The following is a 6660-nucleotide window of genomic DNA, read 5'->3' as shown; positions in this document are numbered from 1 at the left end:
TAGAATTGTACTAGATAAGCTTTAAGGCACATATGAGAATTCTATAACTTGTACTTTTGAACTTTAGGTAGTTTTCCATTGCATCAGTTCTGGGATTTTCAGGATCTGTGCCAAATGTGTGGCCAGCCATGCCACTAAGGACTTGTAACTGTTAACTATCAAAATGATGGACTTACAGGTGGAGAGAGATAATCTATATTTTGAAGGACTATGGATACTAAATATGTAACATTATTAAACATTACATTAATTTTTGTTTAAATTGGGAAAAGTAAAGCAATAGGAGTAAGTTTGAAAATACCAGTCTAAGAAATATTCTGCCTGGCTAAAATCTGGTTATTAAGTGATTGAACAAAAGGAAGCAAGAACTAGGAAGATAACAGAAGTTTGCTGAACTCTCCCGCTCCCCTGTTCCAGTATGCCATTTAGCTTCATGACCTGGTCACGAGGTTATTTAAGTGCAAGATTTATGTTAGAGATGGAGCAGACCAAGGTCATCAAAGGAGTGTGAAGTGAGAAACTTATCAGAATAGAGGGAGCTTTCTGATTACAGTTAGATTTGTGTTAGGTTGATTATCAACACTTCAGGTTAAATTCAATTAGAAAAACGCATCTCTCAAAGGCAATTTTTAAGAACTGGCTATCTTAGAATGACTTTATTTCCATACTGATACCATTTGAATTTTATGCTAAAAACTTCTTTAATAAAAACCTAAACAGTTAACAATACATAAAGTATGAAATATATTTTATTGTGAATATCTAAATGGTCATCGAGAATCTTGAAAATAATGTCATATATAGCTTTTTACATATTTAAAATTAAGAGTGACTATTTATCCTATTGATAATTATTTATATTCTTTGGTGGTGTTATCTGGACATGCAACTATTAAAAGCATAGACTCGTTAGAAAGTATTTTGATGAAACATAATGAAAGCCAGAACAAAAACTTTAATAGGATATTTTAGACAAGGCTTTTTGTTATATCTATATGTAGCCAGTCTAAGCCATATATCTATATGTATACCAGTCTAAGAAATATAATGCCTGGCTAAAATCTGGTTATTAAATGATTGAACAAAAGGAAGCAAGAATTAGGAAGATACAGAAGTTTGCTGAACATGTAAACATGTTGCCTGATGCTATTCAATTATAAGTGATGAGAAGGCTTAAAGAAACAATTCCAATTATGTATGAGTTAAAATGTTATGTGCATATGACATAAGTCTTTATTTTGAACATAAAGTATATACAGTTTAATTAATGGAAATTTCTTCCTATTATTTTAAAATAAATATTAAACAATGTGAGTTTGATGAAGTATCAAATTGCTGGTTGGCACATGTTCCAGTCTGGATACCAGACATTTTATGGAATTCATGAGGTTTTTGTCCATACATGGGAAGAAGACTGATCAGGCAGTTGCAAAGAAGCATAGATAAAGGAGTGGTTAATTTTACCTGATAGTGAAGATGGAAATTTAAGAAACCTTCATAAAAGACATAATGCTTGAACTTGCTTTAATCATGACAGTTCCCTGGGCAAAGGGGAGATATCAATCATGGAAGATGAAGTGGAAGTGTGAGGCACAGCAATGTGGAGCATTGTGGTTTGTGTGCACACAGAGATGAGGCAGGCAAGAAATCAAGAAGAAAACTAAATGCTTGATGAAAAATTAGAGTTTGGAAGAAGGAGAAAATGGTATTAAAGACAATGCTAAGATTTCAAGTCATATTCATTTGTCCTTGAAAACATTTTTGATTGTTATATACACGGATACTACAATGTTTTGATCAAAACCTTATAAAAGTATCTACAAACAGGAAATCTTTTGTCATCAGACATTAGAAAAAAGGTACTTATAACATTGATAATAATCCTGTTAAATAAAATCTCTTCCTTAAAGAAAAGCACAAATCAGTTTTAAAAATAAGGAGTAAGGGGTAAACCTCATTCAACCTGTGGCTTTTATGCTATGGTAGAACAATATACTGTCTAAAGTATGGCAATGAACAAATCCTTCTTTAATCTAGGAAGTGTCAAATCAATCTTTAAGACTTTTAATATTTATTCAAGTGTGGTGGGGGGAGGACAAAGGGAGAGAAAGGCAGGGAGGGAGAAATGGGAAAGAGATATTTTAGAAATACTCTTTTAAGAAGGACATATCAGGCAGATATAACATGCATAATCTTCACAGGGATATATGCTTCATTCTATATGAAAATACAGTAATTATTTAATTGGTTAAACTACAAATAGCAGAAGTATATAAACAATTGAATTTATTTAGAATTTTTGCATACAAACAAGCACCCATGATATGAAGTAGAAGAAAAATAGAGCAGAATGCATTATAACATTGTTGTTTCTTCAGTGATGATATTAGATGTAGCAGGGTTTCTTGCTCCCTCCATATTTCCTGCTAAGAGAGTATAAACTTCACCACTAGTCCATATATACACCTAAAATGTCCTCAGCTGTTTTTGGAAGTCCCCGGAGAGAATCTTATGAGTGTTCCCAAATAGATGCTCTCAGTGATTACATGTTTCTTTTTCTTTTGGTCCATGTTTCTTTTGGAGATTTCACCAAGAAGATTCATGAAGGAGTGTTGGTCTCTCCCTGCTTCTTGGTTTGTTTCCTACTATTATCTGTTAATCATCACTGTACCAGGATCTCACTCAACTGAAGTTGTTCTTTTAAAGAGGGAAAGATACCTCCAAGCACACAAATCTATGTGTCATTCCTTGTCACAAAAGTCTCAGACATGTCAATTTTATTCCCCCAAACTCACTTAAATCATGCATAAACATTTTTTCAGCATCTTGCTTGAGCATCTTTTTTTTTTTTTTTTTTTTTTTTTTTACTTACATAGGAGTTCATGAAGGTTGGCCTGGAAGCTAACAGTCTACTCAAAGCAGAGCTTGCTTTTTATGCTGAATCTTTTCTTGTCTTTTATTTGAGGATTAGAATTTACAAATAATTGTTTGATTTAAAACTTTTTAACAATTCTATTATATAGGTAGGACACATTATTATCATCACTTTATAGACCAGAAACCTGAAACTTGAAAAGCTGCATTTACTCAGCAAGTAAATTGCAGAGCTAAAACTCAAATCCAAGTTGTCAGAATCCAGATATAGTCCACTATGCTCAACTGTCTTCACAGAGATGGGAGATATGCTGTGTGTCAAATGCCATCCTATAATGTGTAACACCTGCAATTGCAGAATGACATTCTGCCCTTAACAGAGTAGATTCCTCTTACTGATTTTAGGTACCTCATCAAAGCCATCATTCCTCTCAACAAAAATGCATGTTACTGGGGAATTATGTGGAAACACACACTTCACATTGTTTTTTTTTTTTACAAATAGATCCAGGGTTTTAGAGATGTCCTGAACCACAGAGCTATATTAAAGGAACATCTGCCCTCTGCATACTGATTCGGTTCTCTAAAGCGGCTTTTATAAAAGAGGTTTTACTGTGTGTATTTCAGTGTTAGTATATATATTTCTTTTGATTTCAAAATCCTTTATCCAAGGCGTATGTTCTTATTAAAAATATTAAATATGCATAAAGGGGATTGAACCTACATGGTAAAGGATAAGTTTAATTGAAACACTCAAAAGTTCTCTTTTCCTGGAAGTTGTATTAACAAATTATGGTTTCTTATGTTTACAGTAATGAATTGAACTTTTAAATAATAATACCTGTATATTTGAATTGAATTATATATATAATCTATATATTATAAATCTGTGTATATGTATGTGCAAATATATATTTAATTGCTTCTTCAACTTACTTAAGCAGATTTGAGCAAACACTTCTTGTGCAGACACTTAACAAAGTATTAAAAATTTTTTTTTAATGTCTATTTATTTTTGAGAGAGAAAGAGAGCACAAGCAGGGGAGGGGCAGAGAGAGAGAGGGAGGCACAGAGCCCAAAGTGAGCCCAAAGTTCCCAAGCTCGAACTTGGGAATGGTGAGATCATGACCTGAGCCAAAGTCGGGCGCTTAACTGACTGAGCCACCCAGGTGCCCCTAACAAAGTATTTTTAATAATTAAAAAATTTTGTCTGCATGACCATTTTAGTCAATTGAGGTGATTGACTAGTAACTGATCAATATCAATAACCTGTATGAACATTGTCAAGGTTGGTAGTGGAGGTAGAAGCTCCACCTCAGTGGTTCTTAACCTTGGCTGCCCTCTGAATCACCTGAGGGACCTTTAAAAAAATGCTTCATGCTGTGGCTTTAGTTTTAGGAATTTTGATTTGACTACATGGAGCATGGCCTGAACAATGGGATTTTTTTTTAAAGCTTCTCAAGTGGTTCTAGTTTGTATCTAAAGTTAGCATTCACTGCCATACTGCATTTGTTTCCCCCCAAATGGGATAATTCTCAAACAGCACAGGAAAGAGCATATTCATTATAATCTGTCAAACCAGGACAAATTGAGATTATTTTTGAGGAGAGGAGCTCTATTTAACTAGAGTATAGGGGACCAAAGTGGTAAATTCAGCCCACTCTTATAAATCAATCTTTTTTTCTTCTTATAAATTACATACACCAGATAAAATCTGAATTGATAAACATGCAGCTATATGCTGCTTACATAGTCTGTGTAATTAACCTTTCTGCCTTGCATGATAAATTATAATCCATGATTGCATTTAATCAGAATTATGGAATGCAGTTTGTTTAAGTCTTACCTGAACCGTGTGGTGTACCCCTTATTCTTAACATGTCAAAAATGTACACCGGGTTACATTTTTGAATCATCGCTTAATAAAACCAGTCAAAAGTTAAAAAAAAAACACTCAAGGCTGAATTCCTGTCATCAGAGGAACTTTCAGTTTTTTGAACCATATCTAGAGTGGTTTAGGGAATTGGAATAGTAATAGAGGCAAGAGAAGGAAAGAGTTTTAGAGAAGCCCATGAACTATGGATCCAGTTTAAATTTTTAAAAAAAATTTTTAATGTTTATTTTTTATTTTTGAGAGAGAGGGAGACAGAGTGCGAGTGGAGAGGGCTAGAGAGAGAGGGAGGCACAGAATCTGAAGCAGGGTCCAGGCTCTGAGCTGTCAGCACAGAGCCTGACATGGGGCTCGAACTCATGAACCATGAGATCATGACCTGAGCTGACATTAGCACTTAACCGACTGAGCTACCCAGACACCCCTCCAGTTTAATTTTTTAACTCTTATTTATACTGATGGCTTTCCTGGAAACTCTTCTTCCTGCACCCCCATTTCAAGAAATGTAAAGTTAGCAATTGAAGATATATGCAGTTACTTGAGGAGGGAGAGAGTAGATTTAGAAGGATGATTTCAGGGCTGACTCCTGTTAGATGATGTTGTGCCTTTCTCTCCACTCCTGCATTTAGCCTATGCAATAACTAGCAGAACTGTACCTGGAAGGACTGGGAGCAAACAGTTCTCTCTGGAGAGGTTTTAGATTTTAAATGCAGATGATTAGATAAAAAATGGAGTGAATATGAGAAAATGCAAATACATTTTTATCATTTACATATACCTCCAATTCTTTTTTTTCCCATCCCCATACTACCATATGATGCTGTTTTTTTTTTGTTGTTGTTTTTTGTTTGTTTGTTTGTTTTGAGTATAGTTGACAATGTTCCATTAGCTTCAGGTGTATAACTTAGTGATTTGGCAAGTTTATACATTTTACTATGTTCACCACAAGTATGCCTACCATCTGTCCCATTATATCATTATTATAGTATCATTGATTGACTCCTCATGCTTTGCTTTTTGTTTCCATGACTCACTCATTCCATAAGTGGAGACCTGTGTCTCCCACTCCCCTTCACCCATATTGCTTAATCCCCTACCCTCTTTTCTGTCTGATAACCCTCAGTTTGTTCTCTGTATTTATACTTATGATTCTGGTTTTTGTTCATTTTTTTTTAAGTCTTTGGGGTTTTATTTATGAAAAAAATTTTTTTTGACTCTTTATTTATTTTGAGAGAGAGACAGAATGTGAGCAGGGGAGGAGCCGAGAGAGACAGAAATGCAGAATCAAAAGCAGGCTCCAGGTCCTGAGCTGTCAGCACAGAGCCTGACATGGGGTTCAAACCCATGAACCGTGAGATCATGACCTGAGCCAAAGTCAGACGTTTAACCGACTGAGCCACCAAGGGCCCCTGTTCATTCATTTTTTTAAGATTCCATTTATGAGTGGAATCATATGGTATTTGTCTTTCTCTGGCTGACTTACTTCACTTAGCATAATATCAAATAGGTTCACCCATGTTATCTCAGATGGGACAGTCTCATCTTTTTTTATGGCTGTGTAATATTTCCTTATAACTACAGTGCTAATGTAATCATTAAATCTTTTTCTTAAAAGTTGGTATTTCATTTTAAGAATGTTGGGCAACAGATATCCTTACCTCCCCCAAATGATGGTATAAATTCAGGGTTATAAAACCGATAGAAATGATTAGAAGATAATTAACATATCAAAGGCTATAAAATGATCAGTGTTAATAATCATGGAAATGTGTCAACATTCTGCCCTGTTAACAACTATGCTTAATAATAATGAGAATATTTTTTGAGTACTTAAAGGGCTAAGCACATTTTTAATTTACATGGATTAATTTATTTAGACCTCATTACAGCCCTAA

Source organism: Neofelis nebulosa, chromosome 4 (genome assembly GCF_028018385.1).
Source record: "Neofelis nebulosa isolate mNeoNeb1 chromosome 4, mNeoNeb1.pri, whole genome shotgun sequence".
In the NCBI taxonomy this organism is placed as follows: domain Eukaryota; kingdom Metazoa; phylum Chordata; class Mammalia; order Carnivora; family Felidae; genus Neofelis; species Neofelis nebulosa.
The sequence above is the reverse complement of the archived record's forward strand: the minus strand, read 5'-3'. Positions refer to the sequence as shown.